General features: G+C 43.0%; 1 long non-coding RNA gene across 1 annotated transcript; it reads left to right on the top strand.

Moving 5' to 3' along the window:
• Window positions 1–322: 322 nt before the first annotated feature.
• Window positions 323–27650, top strand: LOC111546018. Its single transcript, XR_002732619.1, has 2 exons — window positions 323–501; window positions 27201–27650. It is a non-coding gene; the product is annotated as an uncharacterized LOC111546018 (long non-coding RNA).

Below are 27650 nucleotides of genomic sequence, written 5' to 3'. Positions count from 1 at the left end.
TCTTTTTGCTGTTTTCTAAGTGGTCACACCTTTTTCTCAGCTATATTTCCAAAAGTCTAAACTGAAGACATAAATTATAATGAAAAGAAAAACAATAAAGGTTATTATTTTTAAAACACTAGAGCTGAATCTCAGCTACCTATCTAGATCTCTTGGCCTGAGCCCTGGACCCAGCTAAAAATAGTTCAGAGCCTTGCCAGCTGGGAGCTGGGCTATGTTTAGCAGGAACTGGCACACGAGTGAAACGGGGTGGAGTCAAGTAGACACTTTGGATACGGTAGGCATAGCTCTCCCACAGGAGACTGTTTAGGCCATGCCTGGCATCAGTAACTCAGGCTGTTTCCCACACTACAGGCCAGCACTGTGGGCTCTCAGTTTATTGGGAAATGGAAATAAAAGGGAAGGATAAAAGTCCACTGGGAAGCAAACTGGACAGAAAGGAACTCTGAGCAGCTAAACTCTGGCTAATCCCAGGGTATACCTGCCTTTTCTCTTCACCAGGTTAGACTTTTAATGTTTGATTTGATAAATTTGGATTCCTTTTTCAACAACTCATATAAAAATGTTATGTTTATGTTTGGGGAGGCCGGGTACTGTGGTTCATGCCTGTAATCTCAGCACTTTGGGAGGCCGAGACGGGCAGATTGTTTGAGGTCAGGAGTTCAAGACCAACCTGGCCAACATGGCCAACACTGTCTCTACTAAAAATACAAAAATTAGCCAGCTGTGGTGGCACATGCTTGTAATTCTAGCTACTCAGGAGGCTGAGGGAGGAGAATCGATTAGACCTGGGAGGCAGAGGTTGCAGTGAGCACAGATCCTGCCATTGCACTCTGGCCTGGGCAACAAAGCAAGACTAAAAAAAAAAAAAGAAAGAAAGAAAGAAAAAAGAGTTATGTTTATGTTTGGGGAAAGCAGGTGCAGAATTACTTAGATTGCAATCATGAAAAGTTCCCTGGGTGGTTTTGCTGCCAAATCAGCTTAACCTGGGGAATTCACTTCAGGTAACCTCCTCCTCCTCTACTGTGATCATCCAAAAGGCAGGGATGGCTAGTATAATTATCCATGTCACAGGGATGCTTTGAGGCTTAATTAATGTTCATAACCCACTTTGAAGTATTCAGATGAAGAGACAGTTGATAGAAATGGTGGTGTTCTAAGTTCTACTCATAAACTGTGGCAAGTTGCAAAGCAAATTTTGAAGTTATTTTTTGGTACTCTACTTCCAAATATACTAGCATGGCAACTCCAAGATCCCCCCTGATTTAGTTAGAGTCACTGTGACTCAGACAATTTAGAGGACTCTATTTCTACATTTTGTTCACTTTAATTTTAAAAAATTTTTTAATTTTTAAATATTTAAATATTTATTTATTTATTTATTTGTTTTGTTTTGTTTTTGAGACGCAGTCTTGCTCTGTGGCCCAGGCTGGAGTGCAGTGGCATGAGCTCGGCTTGCTACAACCTCTGCCTTCTGGGTTCAAGTGATTCTCCCACCTCAGCTTCCCGAGTAGCCAGGATTACAGGCATGCACCACCATGCCTGGCTAATTTTTTTGTATTTTTAGCAGAGACGGGGTTTCACCATGTTGCCCAGGGTAGTCTCAAACTCCTGACCTCAGGTGATTCACCCACCTTGGCCTCTCAAAGTGCTGGGATTATAGGCATAAACCACTGTGTCCAGTCATTTTGTTCATTTTTAAAAGGAAGGTATAAATATGAGGTGATTTATAACAAGTGGCATTTGGAGGAATGACACTAAACAAGTTGGTATGTCACCACTGTCAGCAAATAGAGAACTTTTAGCCCACAATTAAGATGCAAAACAACTTTCAAGTTAGGGAAAAAATGTGCCAAACTCTGAGATCAAATGTAGACTTTAAGCCAAACACTATGAATACCATTAGAAACATTTTTTTTCTTTCTTTAGAGACGGGTTCTCGCTTTGTTGCCCAGGCTGGAGTACAGTGATGTGATCATAGCTCACTCCAGGCTTGAATTCCTGGGCTCAGGCACATGCACCACACCTGACTTTTAAAAATATTTTGGACAGATGAGGTCTTTCTATGTTGCCCAGGCTGGTCTCAAACCCCTGGCTTTAACTGGTTCTCCTGCCTCAGCCCTTCAAAGCACTGGGATTACAAGTATGAACCGCAATGTGTGGACTAGAAACCTTTCTAAAATAAATCCATCCTGCTTCATCATTTGGAGATGGCTTAGGATACTGTCTTTTCCATTCTTGAGAAGGAGAAACCCTCAAATATTGTCAATAAAAACCTATCTGGGAGATGGCACTAAGACTCTGTCAAGGATGTAGTCTCCCTTTATGTAGTAACCAATGCGTTAGGTTTTGCTTGATAAAAAAAAAAAAGCAAATCTGCGAGCAAACAGAAATGTGGTGGGCTGAATAATGAAAATGAAAATGTTGGGCCGGTTGAGTGGCTCACGCCTGTAATCCCACCACTTTGGGAGGCCAAAGCGGGTGAATCACCTGAGGCCAGGACTTCGAGACCAGCCTGATCGTGAAACCCCATCTCTACTAAAAATACAAAAATTAACCAGGCATGGTGGCATGTGCCTCTAGTCCCAGCTACTTAGGAGGCTGAAGCAGGAGAATCGCTTGAACCAGGAAAGCAGAGATTGCAGGGAGCTGAGATGGTGCCACTACACTCCAGCTTGGCCAACAGAATGAGACTTCATCTCAAAAAAAAAAAAAAAAGATGATGCTAATGATGAAAATCTAATAGCCGTCAGGTATTGAGAGCTTACTAGGTGCTAGACACTGTTCTGAGAGCTTTATATGTCTTGACTCGTCTGATCCCACCAATAACCCTAGAAGATAGAACCTACTATTATCCTTATTTTATGGACAAAGAAACTGAGACTTAGAGAAGTTAACTAACTAACTTGCTTACGGTTATACAGCTTACCAGCTAGCAGTGGTTTTCAAAACACTAGTGTGCATTACACTTCTCCAAAAAGCTAGTTAAAATTCGTATCTTAGCTCAGGACCAGAAATTCTGATTAGAAGTGTGAGATGGGGCCTAGAAAAGTGCATTTTGGCTGGGCGCGATGGCTCACGCCTGTAATCCCAGCACTTTGGGAGGCCGGGGCAGGCAGATCACGAGGTCGGGAGATTGAGACCATCCTGACCAACATGGCAAAACCCTGTCTCTACTAAAAATACAAAAATTAGCTGGGTGTGGTGGTGTGTGCCTGTAGTCCCAGCTACTTAGGAGGCTGAGGCAGGAGAATCGCTTGAACCAGGGAGTTGGAGGTTGCAGTAAGCCAAGATCGTGCCACTGGACTCCAGCCTGGTGACACAGCGAGACTGTCTCAAAAAAAAAAAAAGAAAGAAAGAAAGAATAAGAAGAATGCATGCATTTTTAATATATCCCTGGAAGCCTGGTCAGCATAGGGAAACCCTGTCTCTAGCAAAAAGTTAAAAGATTGGCTGAGCATGGTGGCACATGCCTGTGGTCTCAGCTACTCAGGAGGGTGAAGCAGGAGGGTCACTTGAGCCTGGGAGGCTGAGGCTGCAGTGAGCTTTGATCATGCCACTGCACTCCAGCCTGGGAGACAGAGTGAGATCCTGTCTCCAAAAAATAAAAATAAAAATAAATCCCTGGGACCAGGTGTCGTGGCTCACGCCTATAATCCCAGAACTTTGGGAGGCTGAGGTAGGAGGATCACTTGAGGCCAGGAATTTGAACCCAGCCTGGGCAAAATGGTGAGACCTTGTGTCTACAAAAAGTTTAAAAATTAGCCGGATGCAGTGGCACATGTCTGTAGTCCCAGTTCCTTGGGAGGCTGAAGTGGGAGGATTGCTTGAGTCCACGAGTTTGAGGTGGCGGTGAGCTGTGATTGTACCACTGCACTCCAGTCTGGGTGATAAAACAAGACCCATTCTTTAAGAAAAAACAATAAACAAAAATAAAAATAAATCCCCAAGGCAAATCAACTGTAGGAGGCCATTAGACCACTCATTGGGAAGTAGTGGCCTAGACCTAGGAAAAGGAGAGGCTGGGAGTTGAAATTTTCCAGTGTTTCTCCAGCATTTATTGGCCTTCCCTGTCCAGCCAAATAGCAGGTCATTGGCCTAGCTGGGACTGTATGTCCTTGTAGTGAAAAAAGGCTGTATCAGGCTTCCAATGCTTAATGAAAATAATCTTTCTTTTCTTTTTTTCTTTTTTTTTTTTTTTTGAGACAGAGTTTCACTCTTGTTGCCCAGGCTGGAGTGCAATGGAGCAGTCTCAGCTCATTGCACCCTCTGCCTCCCAGGTTCAAGTATTCTCCTGCCTCAGTTTGCCTAGTAGCTGGGATTACAGGCACCTGCCGCCGTGCCCAGCTAATTTTTTGTGTATTTAGTACAGATGGGGTTTCACTATGTAGGTGAGGCTGGTCTCAAACTCCTGACCTCAGGTGATCCACCCGCCTCAGCCTCCCAAAGTGCTGGGATTACAGGCATGAGCCACTGCGCTCGGCTGAAAATAACCTTTCAAAACATCCAACTTGATTTGTTCAGCTTCCATATATGACATTTAACCTTCTGATTTTAATATGGTTTCTTAAATAGATTTTTTCCTACCAGGAAGAGCATGTGCTAACCAACAGACATGAATTTCAGCCTGATAGTTATAACATTCACAAGAATGAATAAATGGCATTGTATTTTATTAATCAGTTTATTATAACTCTGATTAATGTAAATCAATTCCTCAGAGCCAGCTCTCTTTTAAATAAATGGAGAACAATGAGTTTTATGAATTTGCAATCTTTGGGCCCAGCACACATTTTGAGGCCTTATTTATGCTTTCCTTAGTATACACACATCACTAAGCTGGGAGGCACATTTTGAGACCCAGAATCCTGACACCTCCATGCCTTCAAAAGGGTAAGTTTATCAAGTTTAATAAAACAATTCATGAAACATCACTTGCCTAGGTCCTCCTCTGCCTGTGACTTTCAAACACCTGTGACCTCTGAGATATTGAGGGGCATGGTGATACATTTTTAACATCTTTGCCCTTTTGCTCTTTTCAAATGCCACTTGTGGCTGAGTGTAGTGACTCATGCCTGTAATCCCAACACTTTGGGAGGCCAAGGCAGGGAGATAACATGAGGCCAGGAGTTCAAAACCAGCCTGGCCAACATGGCAAAACCCCGTCTCTACTGAAAATACAAAAATTAGCTGGGTGTGGTGGCGCATGCCTGCAATCCATGCTACTTGGGTGACTGAGGCCGGAGAATTGCTTGAACCCAGAAGGCAGAGGTTGCAGTGAGCCAAGATCACACCATTACACTCTATCCTGGGTGACAGAGTAAGACCCTGCCTAAAAAAATAAATAAATAAATAAAATAAATAAAATAAAACATGCTACTCATCTGATTTGGTATTAGGTATAACCTAGAAAATCTGGAAAAGACACACAAATGAACTTTGCCAGAAACAAAGCTGTGGAGACTAAACCAATCCATATTACACACCTAACTTTCCTCATTATGTATTTTTCTGCAAGGGCAAAAAGAAAAAAAAAATGAGGCAGGGTAAAGCAATGACAATTTCCATGGTCTCTGTAAATGAGGACATTGTCAAAGGTATTTGCCACTGATACACTCCACATCCTGTACTTTTTTTTTTTTTTTTTTTTTTTGAGACAGGAGCCTTGCTCCATTGCCCAGATTAGAGTGCAGTGGCTTGATCACAGTTCAGTGCAGCCTCGACTGTCTGGGCTCAAGTGATCCTCTTGTCTCCTAAGTAGCTGGGACCACAGGTGCGTGCCAGGCTAATTTTAAAAATTTTTTTTGTAGATACCGAGATCTCCTTGTATTGCCCAGGCTGGTCTCAAACCCCTGGCCTCCAGCGATCTTTCCACCTCAGCCTCCCAAAGTGCTGAAATTATAGGTTTGAGCCACTATGCCCAGTTTCTTCTGTGTTCTCGATGGACAACTTATTATTACTGCTACTCTCCTCCTTGCCTGTCAGTCATACTCTGACTGCATTAGCTTTCTTTCTATTCCCAGCACTCCCGAAGCCTGTTCTTCCTTTTGGGTCTTTGTCTGGGGCCTTGCTCTAGCTGTAATGTTCTTTACCCCTAGATTCCCATGATTGGCTCCTTCTTGTCCCTGAGTCTCAGCTAAAATGTTATGTTGCAGAAAGGCCTTCACTGATGATCCCATCTAAAGTAATCACTCTCTTTTACCCCATTCATTTTATTCTCTGCATAGCATTTACCCATTGCTGAGATTTTTCTTATTTATCTTTTTTTTTTTTTTTTTTTTTAATAATCTATCTCCTGTCAACTAGAATGTAAGCCCTGATAGGGCAGGACTCTTTTATTACACTATATTTTCACTATTATATCTACAGTGCCAAAAACTATCCCTAACACAGGGGAGATGCTCTATACATGTTTGGGGAGGAGGGAGGAAGGAAGGGAGGGAGGAAGAGAGGGAAGAAGGAAGGAAGGTGGGAAGAAAGGAAAGAAAGGAAGACAATTGGGAAGGATGTTTCTGATCTGAGGCTGACTGTTGGAGGCATCCAACGGGTTATTATTTTGCTTAACAGCAAAATATTTTTATCCACCTCCTTTGGAAACGAGATCTTAAAGATGTTTTGAGTTGATTACATAAGACTATTTAACAGTGGTTATGAAAACAGATGAGTTATCCTGAGAGGCTTTACTAGATATTTGTCATCATGAGCTCAGTCTCACAAGTTATTACAATAAGAAATCAGGAAAAACTGCTTATGTGTTTGAATTCAAGTAGCTAAGTCTCAAAATATAATAAAAACAGTTGCACTACAGATTTTCTTTCAAAATAGCTCAAAAATACCCTGTTGGCAGCAAAGGGAGTAATAATAAAATATCTTCTCAAAAACCTGAAAATAGGAAATAAATTTGCCTTCTGAAAGTTAAACCAGTCAGATACACGCACACACATGCACACACACACACATGTGGACATGCACAGAATCACACAGAGATTAGGCTAAACCCAATGAGGGAGTCAACTGAGAGATAACCAGTGTATACCTGAAGACTTTGGGAACACCCCTAACTTCAGTGACCTGGGGGTAATCCAGGAAGGCAATCACCAGAATGTGTTTTTTTTTTTTTTTTTTTTTTTTTGAGACGGAGTCTCGCTCTGTTGCCCGGGCTGGAGTGCAGTGCCGGATCTCAGCTCACTGCAAGCTCCGCCTCCCAGGTTCATGCCATTCTCCTGCCTCAGCCTCCGGAGTAGCTGGGACTACAGGCACCCGCCACCTCACCCGGCTAGTTTTTTTGTATTTTTTAGTAGAGACGGGGTTTCACCGTGTTAGCCAGGATGGTCTCGATCTCCTGACCTCGTGATCCGCCCGTCTCGGCCTCCCAAAGTGCTGGGATTACAGGCATGAGCCACCGCGCCCGGCCCTGTTTGTTAATTTAATCTGTCATATGGAGAAAGTCTGGATGAACAGAGGAGGAAGGCAGAGAGCTGTCAGCCTGTAGCCTGGAAAACCTCAACCTAAGAAGCAAGAAGTGGGTAGCACACTCCCAAGTACTGTTCAAGAGAGAAGGAGCCTTGGCCTAAAGATCTGAGCTCTCAGGTCTCTGTGGCAAATGTATGTTTGGATAAATCATCTACCCACCTCTCCTTACTCAGATTTCATGCTCCACATGGCTCCCTGTGTGCTCAAGCCTGATTATAGGAAGCAAAGACTCTGGTCTGCTGATGTGAAGGCTCACCTGTTAGCTGGTTGCATTTATGGTTAAATGGAATGAATTTGAATTCTGGCTATACAGCAGTCTCTGTGAGCTTGGATTAGTATGAGTTTACCTGTGAGATAAAGTTCCAGAGCAGAGTGACTTGTGACTTGTGTTGGGTCCATACTACGTGGCAGGCAGTGGACCAGAATTTATACCACAAATCCAGGTTGGCTCTGAGAAGACACTGCCACTAAGGACTGATCTAAGCTTAGTTCCCTTTCAAGTTCACCAATTGTATGACTCACATGACATTGAATGAGGGGAAGACTAAAGGCCGGGAGTGTGATACCAACTGGACTCACCTTCTTCAAGAACCCAAAAGACCCCAATGGATAAGATGTGGATACTGTAGTCGATGGGTCAGCAAACTTTTTCTGTAAAGGGCCAGAAAACAAATCTATTAGGCTTGTGGACCACACACAGCCTCTGTTACCTATCTGTTATCTTGTTGTAGTAGTAGTTGTTGTTGTTGTTGTTGTTGTTTTTGGGGTCAGAATCTTGCTCTGTCGCCCAGGCTGGAGTGCAGTGGTGTGATCTCTGCTCACTGCAACTTCCGCCTCCCAGGTTCATGGGATCCTCCTGCCTCAGCCTCTGAGTAGCTGGGATTACAGGCGTGCACCACCACGCCCAGCTAATTTTTTGTATTTGTAGTAGAGATGGTGTTCCACCATGTTGGCCAGGCTCGTCTCTAACTCTTGACCTCAAGTGATTCGCCCACCTCTGCCTCCCAAAATGTTGGGATTATAGGCATGAGCCACTGCACCCAGCCTTATTATTATTATTGTTGTTATTATTATTTTGAGACAAATTCTTGCTCTGTCACCCAGACTGGAGTGCAGTGGTGTGATCTCATCTCACTGCAATGTCTGCCACCCAGATTTAAGCGATTCTCCTGGCTCAGCCTCCAGAGAAGCTGGGACTACAGGCATGCACCACCACGCCTGGCTAATTTTTGTATTTTTAGTAGAGACAGGTTTTTGCCATGTTAGTCAAGCTGGTCTCGAAGTCCTGGCCTCAATAATCTTCCCCCTTGGCCTCCCAAAGTGCTGGGATTACAGGCATGAGCCACTGTGCCCAGCCTGTTATTTATTTTTTATACAACTCTTTGAAAATATAAAAACCATTTTTTGCTCCCGGTACAAAAACAGGCTCCTGGCCACATTTGACCTGAGGAGGTGCAGTTTACTGACCCCTGCTGTAGTCCTGAGCTGGCCACTCATTTATGGGGAGACCACAGACAAGCTATTTTAATTACTTTATTCATAAACAAACAGAACATTCATCATTTGCCTTATTCCACTCCAGGTGTGTGACCACTAACTTCGCCAGTCTGTGAGGCCAGATAACCAAATATGAAAACTGGGTGGGTCGAGCTGTAGAAGCTGGGGGCTGAGAGTGTCTTGTACTGGCATGGTGCGGCGTGGCTAGCCAAGGAGACATGTGACCCCAAGAGGGGCCGGACAAGAGCTGCTGTCTTTGAGAACACTTTGGAGAACAAGCATTGTCTAAATAAAGTCTTGACTAAAGATAAGACTTCCTAGATAAAGCTAAGGAGAAAATGCTCTTGGTCAGGAATCTCAAAGATCTCTGAGATATTTCCTAAGGGCCTCTCAGCTACACACTTACCCTTCTGTGGGCTTGTAAATGCCTGGCTCTGTGGGGCCCTATCAGCTCTCTCCCATTCATCCAGGTAAAGGGAGCTGTCCTAGGAGTTTGGAGAACATGCCCAAATTGCACCTCAATGAATGGGGATTGCTGGAAACAGGATCTTCTGGAACCCAGCTATAGTTAAATAAATTATTTTCTTGAGTGGGGAACAAGACTTACTGAAAGAAAGGAATTGAACCAACTTTGCTGTTTGTTTTTACGGGTAAGTTTAGTAGGCAGTCTAAATATATCATTCCTATTACAGCTTTTTCATTACATATTTTATTCTTTGGAATTTAAATCATTTAAATTTTTATTTATTTTAACTCAAAATATGCAGATAAGCAGATTCATGTATGACCAGAAGGTAAACCAGGATCTCAGAGCAACCGGAGAGGTGGTGACAGAACCGTCAATGGAACCCTGGGCTCTGGATTCTAACTCCTTTTCACTCACTCTTTTTTTGTTGTTGTTTTGTTTTGTTTTTTTTTTCTTTTGAGATGGAGTCTTGCTCTGTCACCAGGCTGGAGTACAGTGACACAATCTCGGCTCACTGCAACCTCTGCCTCCCGGGTTCAAGCAATTCTCCTGCCTCAGCCTCCCAAGTAGCTGGGACTACAGGCACCTGCCACCATGCCTGGCTAATTTTTTTTTTTTTTTAATATTTTAGTAGAGACGGGGTTTCACCATGTTGCCCAGGCTGGTCTCGAACTCCTGAGCTAAGGCAATCTGCCCACCTCGGCCTCCCAAAGTGCTAGGATTACAGATGTGAGCCACCGCGCCCGGCCTATTTTCACTCTTTATTGCAGTGATTCTTGAATGCTGCTATGGATAGGGATGGGTGGGGAGCTCTGTGTAGTTTGAAAAAGATTTCATCCCTCTTAATTTCCAGTTGAAATTCACTAATCTACAATTCATCTGATTTTGCCTTGGTCTTCTTGAAACCTCTTCAAACAAAACAAAATGAAAAAATAACACTCAAGCTGGAGAATGGTTCTACTTATTCAGAAGTGGCCAGCAGAAGAGCTATAGAGAACAGAGTGATTCCTGAATCAGCAAACCCCATGAGCTTGGATGATTCAAACCAAGCTGCGGCCGGGATCAGCCTCATTCACTGGCAAGAACCCGCCCAATAAATCGCAAGATAGAACCACTTTAAGTCCTCTCTTTTCTAAAATAGAAGAGAGGAGTGTGTCTCCTACTCATTGTGTTCATTTCAAAAGGATCAAAGACAAGTAAATTCTTTTAGAATATGAATCTGTGGCAAATAGATAACTCAAATAAGATAAAATCATTCTCCATCAAAGGAAGGTGGATTGAAGGGGTAACACACTCTCAAAATACCCGCAACAACACCTCCCCTCAACAAATAACATGTAAATGTGAGATTTCAAGTAGGTTAATAACATAAAGAAAACACTCAGAGGAGCCAGGAAGAGACTCTGGCATCGACGTTATAGAAGTACTATGGCTGACCAGGCGCGGTGGCTCACACCTGTAATCCCAGCACTTTGGGAGGCAGAGGCAGGCAGTTTGTTTGAGCTCAAGAGTTCCAGACCAGCCTGGGCAACATGGTGAAAACCCATCTGTACTAAAAATACAAAAATTAGCTAGGCGTGGTTGTACGTGCCTGTAATCCCAGATACTCAGGAGGCTGAGGCACGAGAATCTCTTGAACCCGGGAGGTGGAGGCTGCAGTGAGATGAGATCGTGCCCCTGCACTCCAGCCTGGGCAACAGAATAAGAGCCTGTCCCAAAAATCAAACAAACAAAAAACAAAACAAACAAAAAAAGAAGTAACTATAGCCACATACAGTGTAGCTATTAAACACCTTATTTGAAATAATATGAGCTGCTAACTAGAATCATATACATTTTAGAGTTTGGATCGACCCTAGAGACATTTTGCAGGTGAAGAAACTGAGTCTCTGCTCTGGACTCAGAATCTGAGTGCTGGGCTGGACCAGGAGCCTTGTGTGTGCCTCTAGCACAGCACGTAGCATAGAATGCTCTAGCCTGAGCTCCTGGACTGCAGACCATATTCTTTCTCTTTCTATTCCTAAAAGCTAGAAAAGTGTCTGGCACTTAGTAGGTGTCTAGTAATGTTTAATACACCAATCAGAAGAAGCAAGAGTATAAATCCTAGGGCAATAAGAGAAAAAATTTAGAGAAAAAATCCTTCTCTGATCTCTCAGAGCATGGTAGGGTGAAATTACCCAAAAAAGCAAAAGTGAACTTGACCTCAGTGTGGCTTTTTTTAGGTGAACATCCCAGTCACAGGTAAGCATTTGCCAGACTGCCCAGAGCGATCACTTCATCACTTCCATCATGGCTATTAATAACACGGCTTGCTTATTCTGTCTTATTTGAGTATTAGAATGAGTTCACTTGCAATTAAGTTCCCTGCTTTAATTAAAGCAGAAATAAAAAATAGGTAGACAAGTGACTTTCATTCAAGTTTCTCAGACATGTTTCACTTTTAAAATCTGAAGTATTAAGTGTTAAGCTTTGTTTGAAGTTAAAAATACAGATTATCTCATCATGGAAAAGATTAAATTATAATGCTATCTACCTTATGATTAAAATGGCTTGTCAGATTTTAGTAGCTGTTGGGAAAGAATCATCTCTTTTCTGTATCTAAATTGTTTGATTCTTTTCCCTGAAAGGACAAAAAAATACTGTGAACCCTTAATTTCAACAGCACAAAGAATTGTGCCTTCCATATTTATAAACCAGCCACAGGACAAAGGGAAACAATATGGAATTAAACATTACATTCTCTTAAGAAATATTTTCTTTCAGGGTTACATAAATATCTTTATGCTTTTCCATTTTCTTTTTGAAACACAGTAACCCTATGACATTTCAAAGTGAAATAGCTACACACACACAATTTTTATAGAGAGGCTAGGATGACTTTTTTTAGAAGTGTAATTAACCACACACACAGCATATTATTCACTGTCCTATGACCTTTGTTATTTAATTTCATATTCTGAAAATGTTTGCTTCTAAACTCAGGAAAATGAGGAAATGTTATGGTTGCTTTGCTGGCTGTATATTACAGTGAAGTATACCCAGAATAGTTTTCAAATGTGGATGTTAAAAAATATGTGTTATTTGCCTGCTTTGGCATGTAAAAGATTTAACAAAAGCATGGTAATTTGGATTTATCAGAGAGACCCCCAGCCAAGGTCTTGAAAAATTCTAAGTAATGATAAAGTATGGTGCCTGGTGGGGTCAAGGAGAGGAGCACACCCACTGGAGTAGGGGACAAAAGCCAGTGGCTGTGGATGTCCCTGAAAAGTCTCCCTACCCCTGCCCTCCCAGCCCCTACTGCTGTCCCTCCTATTCCATTGCCTCCAGGGACCATGATGTGGCTGTGTGGCTGGAGTAGATCAGGGGTTAAACATATATACACATATTTTAAAAGTTGTACAATCCCTTCCACTAAAACAAAAACATAAACAAAAACCCTCTATTACACAGCAGGTGAAAAGGACCTCCTGTGGTTTATCTGTGGTTTGGGGGTGGGAGTCAGAGGCACCTCAGTGGAACTTAGGAATATATGAAATGAAATTTTGGAATCTCTGCTCTAATATGCCTGCCACTAGAAGTTGGGTCACTTTCCTTACTCTAGTGTGATGCCATTGCCTAGGCCAGAGCCACATATATGGGAGTGCAGGTTGTGCCCTGTGCCAGGTGCCCAACCAAGAGGGCCATTAGGGATAAAAATCTGGCCCTGGCTTCTCTTGCTGAGCCTGGCTCCCTAGTGCAGAGCTGATTCTGCAGGGAGGAAAGGGCCTCCTTTGTGTTATGTCTGCCTGGAGGGAATGTGGTTTTCTTTTTCTTTTTTTTTTTCTGAGACAGTCTTACTCTGTCGCCCAGGCTGGAGTACGGTGGCAAGATCTTGGCTCACTGCAAGCTCTGCCTCCCAGATTCACGCCATTCTCCCGTCTCAGCCTCCTGAGGAGCTGGGACTACAGGCGTCCACCACCACACCCGGCTAATTTTTTGTATTTTTAGTAGAGGCAAGGTTTCACCATATTAGCCAGGATGGTCTCGATCTCCTGACCTCTTGATCCGCCCATCTCGGCCTCTCAAAGTGCTGGGATTACAGACGTGAGCCATCGCACCTGGCCTTTCTTTTTTTCTGAGACAGAGTCTTGCTCTGTCACCTAGGCTGGAGTGCAGTGGTGTGATCTCAGCTCACTGCAACTTCTGCCTCCTGGGTTCAAGCGATTCTTTTGCCTCAGCCTCCTGAGTAGCTGGGATTACAGGCACCCACCACCTCACCCAGCCAACAGGGTTTCACCATGTTGGCCAGGCTGGTCTCGAACGCCTGACCTCAAGTGATCTGACTGCCTCGGCCTCCCAAAGTGCTGGGATTACAGGCATGAGCCACTGCGCCTGGTCCATTAAAAACATTTGTAAAGCTATGGTATTGATAAAGTAGTATGAAAGATAGCAAAAAAGATGGCCAATTTTTAGTTATTATTCCACATGTTTAGAGGAGCTAGTGACATTTTGTGTGATTAATAGAAGACATTGTTTATGTCTTTATTTATGTATTCCACAACATTTATTTTATTTTCTCCATTTCAGGAAAACCACTATGTTGTTACAATAAAGATTTTCATGTAATTTGTGTTCAATTGATAGTGATAATGTGACAAGTTAAAAATGAAAGTAATTGTGTTTAAAATTTGAGTATATTTTCATCAAAATGTAAGTTAAAGTGATTGTAAATTTTGCAATCATTGTAAATTTTACAAAATGTAAGTTAAAGTGATTGTAAATTTTAAGATCATAATTACTTTGTATATCTTCAAGAAAATTATTGTTTTAAAATATTTATCTATTAAATTTAGAAGGCAAAATAAAAAATAATATATGAATACAAACATTTTAAATAAAAATCATTTAAATAAAACTGAACTTTTTTTCTTTTTAAGAGGTCTTACTGTATTTCCCAGGCTGATCTCAAAGTCCTTGGCTCAAGCTGTTCTCTCACCTAGGCCCCCCAAAGTGCTGAATTACAGGCATGAGCCACCAGCCTTGGCAATATGGCGAAACTCCATCTCTACAAAAAATACAAAAATTAGCCAGGCATGGTGGTGCACACCTGTAATCCCAGCAACTTGGGAGGCTGAGGTGGGAGGATGGTTGAGACTAGGAGGTGGAGGTTGCAGTGAGCTGAGATTGTGCCAGTGCACTCCAGCATGGATGACAGAGCCTGACCTTGTCTCAGGAAAAAAAAAAAAGTATTAAGAATTGTTTGCTATTGCAAAATATTCTCAGTCACAATGCACAATGTGCAACTGTTGCAAATGCCACTTAATTCCCAAGTACCTCCAGAACTTGGAGTTGGAAAACAGAGAAGCTGGAAAAGGGATCCTCAGCATTCCTAGCCAATGATACTTGGTAATGCAAGAATCTATTGCATTCATATTCTCTGAGAGGAGGAATTTGACAACTTAATTAATTTGTCCTTTTTTATGTAAGAGTTTCTGCCACTCAAATCTTTCCAAAGCCATTTTTTCCCCTAATGTCAGCAGCAACAAAACCCACAAAGCTTTTTGTTTTGAAGACATAGGGCAGGAGAGATACAGAAGTGTTTCTGTGAATCCTGAACGGTGTTATCTCAAGAAGAAATGTTTAGGGTCATGAGTTGCACTGGACCAGCATGGAGGGCTGGATCCCAGGGTCAAAGGCACCACTGTGTCTTTTTTTTTTTAATTTTATTATTTTTTTCTGAGAGGGAGTCTTGCTTTGTCACCCAGGCTGGAGTGCAATGGTGCAATTTCGGCTCACTGCAACCTCCACCTCCCAGGCTCAGGTGATTCTCCTGGCTCAGCCTCCTGAGTAGCTGGGATTACAGGCATGTGCCACTGCACCCAGCTAATTTTTTTATTTTTAGTAGAGACGGGGTTTCACCATGTTGCCTAGGCTGGTCTTGAACTCCTGACCTCAGGTGATCCACCTGCCTTGGCCTCCCAAGGTGCTGGGATTACAGGCATGAGCGACCGCACCTGGCCACCTCCATGTCTTTTAATTAGCTTTGTGTGTGTTTGTTAAACGTGGAATACAGGTCAGAGGTCTCTGCTGTTTGCATTTCACGGTGCTACTATCTGGAAGTTTAGGAGAAATCATTCTTTAAAAAAAGGCTGTGTCAGAATTCAGGCACAGGTATTTACATGGTAGAATGCCCACTTTAATTAGCAAATTACAAACAGAAGTCGTGCTGAAATTTTGCTTCTCATTTTTCTATGACAGTAGTTTTCTTGTTTTTTGTTTGTTTGTTTTTGAGATGGAGTCTCCCTCTGTCACATAGGCTAGAGTGCAATGGCACGATCTCAGCTCACTGCAACCTCCACCTCCCGTGTTCAAGCGATTCTCCTGCCTCAGCCTCCTGAGTAGCTGGGATTACAGGCACGCACCACCACACCTGGCTAAGTTTTATATTTTTAGTGGAGATGGAGTTTTGTCATGTTGGTCAGGCTAGTTTTGAACTCCTGACCTTGTGATCTGCCCGCCTCGGCCTCCCAAAGTGCTGGGAAACATTTAACTTTTTGAGGAATTGCTAGATTATTTTTCAAACTGGTTATACCATTTTGCATTCCTGGCAGCCATGTATGAACATTCTGGTTTCTCCATATCCTCACCAACACTTGTTATTTTCTGTCTTTTTTATTATAGCCATCCTGGTGAGTGGGAAGTGGTATCTCATCATTGTTTTGATTTACATTACTCTGATGGCTAGTGATGTTGTTAGTTCTTTTTATCTAGCTATTTCTGAAGAGAGAGAAAGAATGACAATGTTTGTGAACATCTTCATTCAATACTGTGCTCATAGTCTTTAGATATAGATTAATTCATAGAATGTAAACATTAGAAGGGACCTTAGATCCAGGTCAGGTACCTGCTTTTACCATAGCTCACCTGCAGTGCTGGGTGTCAACTACTTTCACTTGTCAGAAAGTTCTCATCTTTGGTGAGTTTCATTTTTATTTTTTGAGACGGAGTCTTGCTCTTGTCATCCAGGCTGGAGTGGAGGGGCATGATCTCAGTTCATCGCAACCTCTGCCTTCTGGGTTCAAGCGATTCTCTTGCCTCAGCCTCCTGAGTAGCTGGGATTACAGGTGCCTCCACGCCCAGCTAATTTTTGTATTTTTAGTAGAAACAGGGTTTCACCATGTTGGCCAGGCTTGTGTCAAACTCCCGACCTCAGGTGATCTGCCCGCCTTGGCCTAGCAAAATGCTGGGATTATAGGCGTGAGCCACTGTGCCTGGCTGACTTTTTTTTTTAATAACATCTTTTTCTGAAACTTTTTTCCAGAAACTTTTAGTCACTAAGCCAAGCTTTGCTCTCTGAAGCAAGGCAAACCTCTCTCTTCAGAACTCAACATTCCTCTCCTTCATTCGGCTAGATCCACAGATATATTTTTAAAGACAGCTTTGGGCTGGGTGCGGTAGCTCATCCCTATAATCCCAATACTTTGGGAGGCTAAGGTGGGCCAATCACTTGAGGTCAGGAGTTTGAGACCGGCATGACCAACATGGGGAAACTCTGTCTCTACTAAAAAATACAAAAATTAGTCAGGTGTGGTAGTGGGTGCCTGTAATCTCAGCTTCTCAGGAGGCTGAGGCAGGAGAATGGCTTAAACCCAGGAGGTGGAGGTTGCAGTGAGTGACATCACGCCATTGCACTCCGGTCTGGATGATATAGTGAGATCTTGCCTAAAAGCAAAAACAAGCAAGCAAACAAAAAACAGTTTTGGCAGCCCACTAAGTTGTTGCCTTTTTCTTTTTCCTGTTCAGTTAATGAGCCCAGCTTGAGGCTGCTATGCAGATCTGGCCACATTTACCAGGCGGTAGCAGCTCAGCTGGGATTCACCTGGAAAGCGAGTAGATCAGAAGGTTCCAGACCAAAGTCTGGGCGGAGGAGGCTTAAGTAACTTGGAGAAACATACTCTGAAGTTGCCCGCATGTTTTTTTCCAGTCACTGTATTTTGAAATTTCAAACCATTTTAAACAAGGGTATGTGGTTTTTATGTTTACTGAAAAGGAACAATTTTTTTTTTTTTTTTTTGAGACAGAGTCTTACTCTGTCCCCCAGGCTGGAGTGCAGTGGTGTGATCTCAGCTCACTGCAACTTCCCTCTGCCAGGTTCAAGCAATTCTCCTGCCTTAGCCTCTCGAGTAGCTGGGGCTACAGGCCTGCACCACCATGCCCAGCTAATTTTTGTATTTTATTTTTTAAGTAGAAATGGGGTTTCACTATGTTGGCCAGGCTGGTTTTGAACTCCTGACCTCAAGTGATCCTCCCATCTCAGCCTGCCAAAGTGCTGGGATTACAGATGTGAGCTACCGTGTTCGGCCAGGAACAAATGTTTTTAAAAATGTTGAGAATGTAGTCTATAAAAACAGGGTCTCTGCTCTCCTGCTTACTGTATAAAAGATACATTTATGTCTTTTCACTCAACCTGGCATACTTTGAAAAGGTGCCTACTGTCGCTTCGTGCACATGTGACTGCATAAGTGTGTGTCTCTGCGTGTTGCCATCAGTCAATTTGTCCCCCCAGTCTTCCATGAACATGGCCTTGCCTCTCCGAGTTATTGGTGCCCCGTTCCCACTCTTTACACCTCTAAAGAAAGGGAGGATTCCGGCCGAGCGCGGTGGCTCACACCTGCCAGCACTTTGGGAGGTCGAAGCGGGCGGATCAAGAGGTCAGGGGATCGAGACCATCCTGGCTAACACGTGAAACCCCCATCTCTATTAAAAATACAAAAAATTAGCCGGGTGTGGTGGCGGGCGCCTGTAGTCCCAGCTACTCAGGAGGCTGAGGCAGGAGAATGGAGTGAACCCAGGAAGTGGAGCTTGCAGTGAGCTGAGATTGAGCCATTGCACTGCACTCCAGCCTGGGCGACAGAGCAAGACTCCATCTCAAAAAAAAAAAAAAAAAAAATGAAAAGAAAAGAAAAGAAAAGAAAGAGGATTCCTTCTCCTGCTTCTACTTAGACCCTGGAACCCAACCATCATCTTTGTTCTCTCAAACCTTCCTCCATCTGGTGGATCTAGAGGACTCCCACCTTTGATGTGGGCAAAACATCTTTCACCCTAAGCTAATTTCTTTCTCTCTCTCTCTTTTTTTTTTTTTTTTTTGCGACACAGTTTCACTCTTTTGCCCAGGCTGGAGTGCAGTGGCAAGATCTCGGTTTACTGAAAACTCTGCCTCCTGCCTCAGACTCCCAAGTAACTGGGATTACAGGCATGTACCACAAGGGCTAGCTAATTTTTATATTTTTGGTAGAGACGGGGTTTTGCCATGTTGGCCAGGCTGGTCTTGAACTCCTGACCTCAAGTGATCCGCCCACCTTGGCCTCCCAAAGTCCTGGGATTACAGGTGTGAGCTATTGTGTCCAGCCATAATTACTCTTTATTTTGTATTCCCGACCCTACATCCCTCCTCATCCAAACTGACGCTTTTCCCTTAAAGGCACCATGCCCCATTCCTTCCTGTCCCTGGAATGAACCAGGCTGATGCTTCTTTTTGCTGGGCTGGTCTCTCCCGTTGGAACACTCTTGCAACTGTTGTCCCCTGGGCTCACTCCTCTTCATGACTCAGATCCCAGCTCAGCTATCACTTCCTTTGAGAGGCCTTCCCCAATGGCCCTCAGACAAAGCCCAATGACAGCCGGGGTTTCTATCTGTTTCATTCATGGTAGTATTCTTCTAGAACATCTAGAACAGTTGCCGGCACATGGCAGGCACTTGATGAATCCTTGACACTAAAGGAGCTTCTGTAAAAAAAGTACTAGGTTGCATAATTTCTGCCATTTTGAGTGAGGCCAGAAAAGGACTGAGAAATCAACAAAGAAAGGAGAAGCAAACAAGAGGGGAAAAGACATGGCAGGGCAAAGGACAGAAATGGGTAGTTGGAGAGCAAACGGGGGACAGGGTTTATGGCCTGTTCTCTCCTTTCCCTGAATTGGAAAATGCTTTCTGCTGTGATTAAAGCAAAAACCAGGCTTAACTTGAAGTAAAGGATATCAAAAAGAAAAAAATATATAGAAAAGAGGACAATCCCCCCATTCTTCTAGCTTCTGCTTTCAGTTTTCATCAACAAAATAAAAATTGGTTAGATAGGTATCAATTCCCACTGCACATGAGAAAATTGCTTAATTAAAAGTATCAGCACAAATGGGATCCAAAATCAAGGGGCACAGTTTTGTCTAAAAGAAAGAAAGAAAAGCAGTCCCTTCTAAAGTGCAGATTATTCTGCCGGACTAGGTATGAAAGGGGAAAAAAAGAAAAAAAAAGTATACATTATTTTCTAAAACTTTTTAGCTACTCTGTAAGATGTTTTGTTCACAATTGAGTGAATTACCAGCCATGGTAGAGACTGACAATATATAAAGGATGTTCCCAACTCAGCCTATTGTGCAACCGTTCTTGATTTCTTGTGTCAAACTGGATCTTCTGCTTCCCTTGCCAACTGAAATCAAATGGGTGTGTTAGGTCATAGCACAACTATGGGATAGTTTCCACACTTGTTTTTCTTTCTCCTTTCTGACCTCCTGTTTGTTACATATAACAAGTCAGATTGTAATTTGAAAGTGAGGAACTAAGGCAGCTTGCTAACACGCTGAGGCTGAGCACTGCTGCTCATATTGTTTAGACCTTTTGGTGACAGCCAAAGGGTATTAGTCACATGGTTGTTTGGGATGTGCAATCATCCGAGGCCAAAATGACATCACCAGAGTGCATTACACTGGAACTTAGCAAATCTGCACTGCAGGATTTGCCAAGGAAAATTAAACTGGTAGCTTTCTAAACTCCCCCATCTCCCATGTGATTAGTAATATTTTTCTAGTGACTTTTATGCTGAAGAGGAACCTTGTCCAGTTCTTCTTTCTGGTGTGTGTAAATATTGCTGAAACTAAGGCTTCATGCATGTGAAATCATTACCAGTAAAAATGTTTTTTCTTCCTCGATGTACTTATCCAATGCTTTAGACCACTGTACATGCTATGCTTTCTTACCTCTCTGGCTGGTGGTGTGTGTTGTTTCCTCTGTTTGACATGCTCTTTTCCCTGGTCCTCTCCCCTCTGCCCCTTGTCTATCTGGTGAATTCCTACTCATCCTTTAAGACCATTTCAAAATATTTCTATGTGAGTTTTCCTTTACCTCCTCCTCTTCTGATTCAGATGGTAACTTCATCCTGTCTTCCATCATTCATTATAAGAGTGTATATCCCTTGGGCCCGGCGTGGTGGCTCACTCCTGTAATCCCGGCACTTTGGGAGGCCGAGGCGGGTGGATCACGAGGTCAGGAGATCAAGACCACCTTGACCAACATGGTGAAACCCCGTCTCTACTAAGAAATACAAAAAATTAGCCGGGCGCGGTGGCACGTGCCTGTAATCCCAGCAACTCGGGAGGCTGAAGCAGGGAGGAAAAGGTTGCAGTGAGCCGAGATGCCGAGATTGTGCCACTGCACTCCAGCCTGGTGACAGAACAAGACTCTGTCTCTCAAAAAAAAAAAAACAAAAACAAAAAGTGTATATCCCACTGTTAGAACCTTTATCACATTATACATTATTTCCATTATGGAGGGAGAAACTATGTCTCCACATCCTTGTTTCCCTAGCATTTGGCACAGTCTTGGCAAATAGTAAGCCCTCAACATATGTTTATTTTATCTTTCCTTCCTCAATTTTTTATCCTCATCACCATGTATGTTTTCAATTTTAAACAAAGTTTTATCAATTTTTAGATTACATACTTTGAGTATATGTTATTAAGGACATATAATTTTAGAGTTGTTATAGCTCTCCAATGAAATTTTCATCAAATTTAGTGACTCATTTCATCCCTAAAAATGCTTTTTGTCAGCCAAACATGCTGGCTCACGCCTGTAATCCCAGCACTTTGGGAGGCTGAGACGGGCAGATCATGAGGTCAGGAGATTGAGACCATCCTGGCTAGCACTGTGAAACCACGTCTCTACTAAAAATAAAAATAAAAATTAACCGGGTGTGGTGGCAGGCACCTGTAGTCCCAGCTACTTGGGAGGCTGAGGCAGGAGAATAGCTTGAACCTGGGAGGCGGAGCTTGCAGTGAGCCGAGATCGTGCCACTGCACTCCAGCCTGGGCGACAGAGTGAGACTCCATCTCAAAACAAAAAATAAATAAATAAATAAATGCTTTTTGTCTTAAACTCATTTGTCTCATATTAATAACAACTACCTCAGCTTTTTTGAAGGCGTGTATATTTGCCAGATATATTTTATTTTTACTTTTATTTTTAATTTCTTTTAGAGACAGAGTCTTGCTCTGTTACCCAGGCTGGAGTACAGTGGCATTTGGCTCACAGAAGCCTTGAACTCCTTGGGCTTAGGCACTCCTTTTGCCTCAGACTCCCAAGGAGCTGGGACTACAGGTGCATGCCACTGTGACCAGCTAATTTTAAAAAATGTATTATTATTATTATTACTTTTTTGAGACAGGGTCTTGCTCTGTCACCCAGGCTGGAGTGCAGTGGTGCAATCACAGTTCATTGAAGCCTCAAACTTCTGGGCTCAGGCAAGTCTACCATCTCAGCCTCCCCAGTAGCTGGGACCATAGACACATACCACCACGCCTGGCTAATTTTTGTATTTTTTGTTATTTAGAGATGGGTCTTACTATGTTGCCAGGACTAGTCTTCAACTCCCAGCACCACAAAGCACTGGGATTACAGATGTGAGCCACTGTGCTCAGCCTCTGTTTTTTACATACTTATACTTTCTGTCATCCTGGATCCTTACAGTTTAGCAAGCCTCTTATAAAAAGTATATATCTGGATTTCTAATATTTAAAACTCTAACTCTTTTTGTACTTTGAAAGGCCAGTTTGATCCACTTACATTTATTACGATTACTGAAATTTGGATTCATTTCTATAACCTTATTTTGTGCTTCCTATTTGTACTGCATTTTCTATGCTTCTTTCTCTCCTACTCTTTCTAATGTTGTAACAAACTGAAACTTTGTGATTCTTCCTTTTTCATAAACGACTTTGATGTTCTATTCATATGGGAGGATTGGTCTAGCGGCTTCTATCTTCTGGTTTCTTAAAAGTTTCTTCTTTTAATTAGGACAATGAGACTATTTCAGAAGATATTTATGACTAAGTATTGCATCATCAAGAAAGAAAAACGCTGTAGTCCCAGCACTTTGGGAGGCTGAGGCGGCGCATGGCTTGAGGCCGAGAGTTCGAGACCAGTGTGGCCAACGTGGTGAAACCCTGTCTCTACTAACCAAAAAAAAAAAAAAAAAAAAGAGAGAGAGAGAAAAGACAAAGAAAGAAAAATAGCTAAGGAGAGACCCGGGAAAAAATTTTACTTTTTAACAATTCTCACTAGAGACTGAGGCATTTTAACAACCAAGTAACTCATTCTCAAAATGATGAGTCAACATGGCATGCAATGCTGGTTACAGGATAATGAGATCTGTGTAATATTTCTGCTCCCAGTGTGAGGACGGCACCTAAGGGAAGGTCTTTCTGTGCTCAGCATGCCTGTACTGCTGTGTGCGACATGCCTTCATGGGGAAGTTCCCATGACTTGCCTCTGTTCAGCTTACTGTAAAACCCTCATTCTTTTTTTTTTTTTTTTTGAGATGGAGTTTCATTCCTGTCACCTAGGCTGGAATGCAATGGTATGATCTCGGCTTACTGCAACCTCCGCCTCCCGGTTGTTTCAAGCAATTCTCCTGCCTTAGCCTCCCGAGTAGCTGGGATTACAGGTGCTTGCCAACACGCCTAGCTAATTTTTATATTTTTAGTAAAGATGGAGTTTCACCATGTTGGCCAGGCTGGTCTTGAACTCCTGACCTCAGGTGCTCCTCCTGCTTTGGCCTCCCAAAGCACTGAGATTATAGGCATGAGCCACTGTGCCGGCCTAAAACCCTCATTCTTTCAGTGAGCCATCATGGTATTTGGCCTCCTCTTGGCTAGAAATCAACAGAAAAGGGAGCCTTTAAATTGTGTGACAGGACTTAGTTATAGTTGCACTGCCTGATGATCCAGTATATACTGTATCAATTTCAAGACTATTATTTAAATAAAAATACGTAAGTTTGACATACTTAACAGTGAGTATGTTTTGTAATCTTTTAATGTTTCCTCCATACCTCTGGAAAAACAAGTATACCATAGCAGTTAATAGCCTGGACTCTGGAGTTGCAAACAGACTGGGTTTTTTAAAATGTTACTTATTTTTAATTTTTATTTTTAAAATTTTGTTTTTAGTTGACACATAATAATTATACATATTTATGGGGTACAGTGTGATGTCACAGACTGGGTTTTTTGTTTGTTTGTTTGTTGTTTTTTTGGGTTTTTTTTTTGAGATGGAGTTTTGCTCTGTTCCCTAGGCTGGAGTGCAGTAGCACCATCTCAGCTCACTGCAGCCTCTGCCTCCTGGGTTCAAGCAGTTCTCCCACCTCAGCCTCTCAAGTAGCTGGGACTACAGTCACACACCACCCCACCTGGCTAATTTTTGCATGTTTTAGTGGAGATGGGGTTTCACCATGTTGGCCATGCTGGTCTTGAACTCCTGACCTCAAGTGATCTGCTTGCCTCGGCCCCCGCAAAGTGCTGGGATTACAGGTATGAGCCACTGTGCCCACCCAACAGACTGGGTTTTGAATCCTGATTTTTCTGTGTATTAGCTGTGTGAGGTAAGGCAAGTTACTTAGTCATGCTCAACCTCAGTTTCCTTATATTCTAAGTGAAGCTAAATCTAAACATAGGGTTTTTGTGAGAATTTAATCAATTAAAACATACAAAGCCTTTGGCCTCAAGTTAGTACTAAAAAAAAAGAAGTAGCTATCATAATGATTTTTTTTTTAAATGAATAAGAAGCTTCTTGAAGGAGTTCCTTCTGCAACTCCCTGTCTCTCAGCACAGAGTAGTAGGCATAGGAAGGAGTCTTGGGATGGAGTTGGGCTGGAGGAGTATTGATCTTTCCAGTTCAGAGATCTAACAAGCTGAGTATGGTGGAAATCCCTTTGACATTTATTTATTTATTTATTTATTTATTTATTTATTTATTTATTTATTTATTTTTGAGAGGGCGTCTCACTCTGTCGCCCAGGCTAGAGTGCCGTGGTGTGATCTCGGCTCACTGCAAGCTCCACCTCCCGGGTTCACGCCATTCTTCTGCCTCAGCCTCCTGAGTAGATGGGACTACAGGCGCCCGCCACCACGCCCAGCTAATTTTTTGTATTTTTAGTAGATACGGGGTTCCGCCGTGTTGGCGAGCATGGTCTCAATCTCCTGACCTCGTGATCCGCCCGCCTCGGCCTCCCTTTGAACTTTTAAGATGTCTTGAGGAGGTCAGGAGTGTGACTCATACCCTTATATGTGTCATCCTGAATCAACAGATATCAGTGTGTATCTGGATCATTGCTGCAATGATTGTGTTGCAAACCTGTTGTTTCTGCACACATGACTTCCTTGCTAAGGCTGGCATGATCTTATATCCTCAAGTTCTGATGTCTCCTCCAAACCCAGTTAGAAAGTTATGAGGTAGCAGAGTGCTGCTAACTTCATCCCCAGGAATCTCTATTTCCTCAGGTAGGGGAAACCCTGTCCTGGGGTGTTGAGTTAGAATTAGGAATGTATTAGGTTGGTGCAAAAGTAATTACGGTTTCGTAATGGCAAAAATCGCAATTACCTTTGCACCAACCTAATATATTTTTTCCTGTTATGAACATGATTATTTGGAGGTGATATGTACATCAGGCTCACTGCTATTAATAATGGGTAAAGGCTGGGCACAGTGGCTCACTTCTGTAATGCCAGCACTTCAGAAGACTGAGGTAGGAGGCAATATAGCGAGACTCTATCTCTAACAATAAGAAAATTTTAAAAATAAATGAATAAACAATTGGTAAAATAAGACTACTAGGACATAACCTGAGATCCTAACCTCTTTAAGTAACATGATTTCCTATGGGAAATGTGTTATCAGTTCCAAATAATTGATTTACAGGTAAAACATCAAAACATAAGCCATTAGAAAACAAAGGGCTGCAACCCTTCACACGTTCAATATAGGAAGAGGGAAAAAGCCGTGCAGGGCAGTCGAAGTGTAGGAACAGTTGGACTGTGCATTTTTCTAAACTGGAGGTCAATCAGGACAACAGATGAGCAGCTTGTTGCAAAGAGCAACACTGGCTTCTTAGTGATCACCAAGACAGAGAGACATTGAATGAGGTTTGGCTCCATAGCCACTCCTGTGCCCTTGCTATGTCTGGATGCCTCCTTATTCCTTAGAGAGTCCTCCTTGAGAAGGGAAGGACACCTTCCTGCTCAGGATGCTCTGGAAGCTTCTGAGTACTGCTGAGAGTGGCCTCTGTGCCTACACTCCCTCACCCTAAATCGACCTGGCTATAAGCAGCTCTCCAAACTTTCTTTGCCAGATCCCTCTCTAACCTCGTGTCACTCTTATCTCTGACTGCCATGGGCAGGGATCGCTCATCAGTCAGTCAGGAAACAGGTAGATGCTAAGGGTCCACTGTTGCTCAGGATTCCTCTAGGCTGCGTGAGTACAGAAAAGAAAAAGATAGAATCTCTGCTCTCGAAAGAATTTACAAACTAGTTTGGGAAGCAGCGTATGCTAGGAGTTCAAACACAGGATTCAAGTCAGTCAGCCCTGACCAGAATCTCAGGTCTACCATCTCCTAGCTGTGTATTTTGAGTCTCAGTTTTTACATTTGTAAAGTGGGGATGATAAAAGTGCTATCTCAGAGGGCTGGCATGAGGATTGCATTGCAAGGTAAAGTATTTAGCAGAGCCTGCACATAGTAAGTGCTCAATAAATGTTAGCTATTATTATTATCCTTATTCAGCAAGTCCCAGGTGGGGTATCAACTAGTCTAGGCCACGTAGAAACCTAGTAACACCCTCCTCAGTCTTCTGAGACCTGGGGGAGGAGGTACTGCTTTGTGGGCCACAAAAAGAACGGGACAGACTGGATACCCCTGGAGAAGGGCTTTGGGCATGCACCAAGGTGCTGCTCTTGACTCCCTGGTGAAGGCAGTCTGCCTGTCTCAACTCAGTTCAGCACCAATCACTTCGTTGGGCTTGGAAACTAAACAATGGGAACTTTCCCTGCCTTTGAAGAATTTGTCGGCTGGGTGGGGGTTCATGACATGCACACAAGATGCAGCTTTAATATAATGAGGAAGAAGCATATTAATTAACAAAAACAGGCAGGGCCCAGTGGCTCATGCCTGTAATCCCAGCACTTTGGGAGCCTGAGGAGGCGGATCATCTGAGGTCAGGAGTTTGAGACCAGACTGGCCAACATGGTGAAACCCCTGTCTCTACTAAAAAAGAACAAAACAAAACAAAAATTAGCCAAGTGTGGTGGTGCATGCCTGTAATCCCAGCTACTCAGGAGGCTGAGGCAGGAGAATCGCTTGAACCTGGGAGGCGAAGTTTGCAGTGAGCTGCGATTGTGCCATTGCACTCCAGCCCGGGTGACAGAGCAAGACCCTGTCTCAAAAAAAAAAAAAAAAAAAAGAAAAGAAAGAAAGAACAAAAATGACGTGGTAAAAACTTAACATGCCTACGATAAATGTTTAGGGCAAGAAATGCTTATTAATACATCTACATTCTGAACTTCTGGGTGAAATATTCTGATTATGTTAATACCACCCTTAGCTCTGTGCAATAACAGCAGAAAGTTCCTTTTCTTACTACCTTCCCACCTCCATCTCCTTGTTCCCTGTGTCTGTTTCTCTCCCCAGACAAACTGTGGCCTGGACCGGCTGGTGAAACATAATTCTGAATCCTGCCCACAGGCTTTGGTGGTTTTGGATGAAAGGCCAGCGCCTCGGTAGCCCTGCGTTTGATTTCAAGCTTTAAGGCCAGCACTGGTGGAGCAATGAATGCTGAAAGCTCTGCCCTTAAAGGAGCACAATTGCCTTTAGGTGACTGCTAACTCCGGCTTTTGCTGAGGACAGTGTTTACTTTGTGAGCTTAATGACAGGGCTGCCTTTCTGGGAGTGTTGCAATGAAACAGACTCAGACAGAGGCCATCATGGACCTCCTCCCTAGCAAGGCCGCCACGGCTGGCATCTCAAGAACAGTCCATTGAACTTGGGATTTGGGTGTGAGACACAGTTTCATCAGAAGAATTTAAACCAAAGTCTACATTTGCCCTCTGGATAAATGTGTGTGTTCAGCAGCAACCACAA

This window comes from Piliocolobus tephrosceles, chromosome 15 (assembly GCF_002776525.5).
Source record: "Piliocolobus tephrosceles isolate RC106 chromosome 15, ASM277652v3, whole genome shotgun sequence".
NCBI lineage: Eukaryota > Metazoa > Chordata > Mammalia > Primates > Cercopithecidae > Piliocolobus > Piliocolobus tephrosceles.
This window is presented reverse-complemented; position numbering and strand designations above follow the sequence as displayed.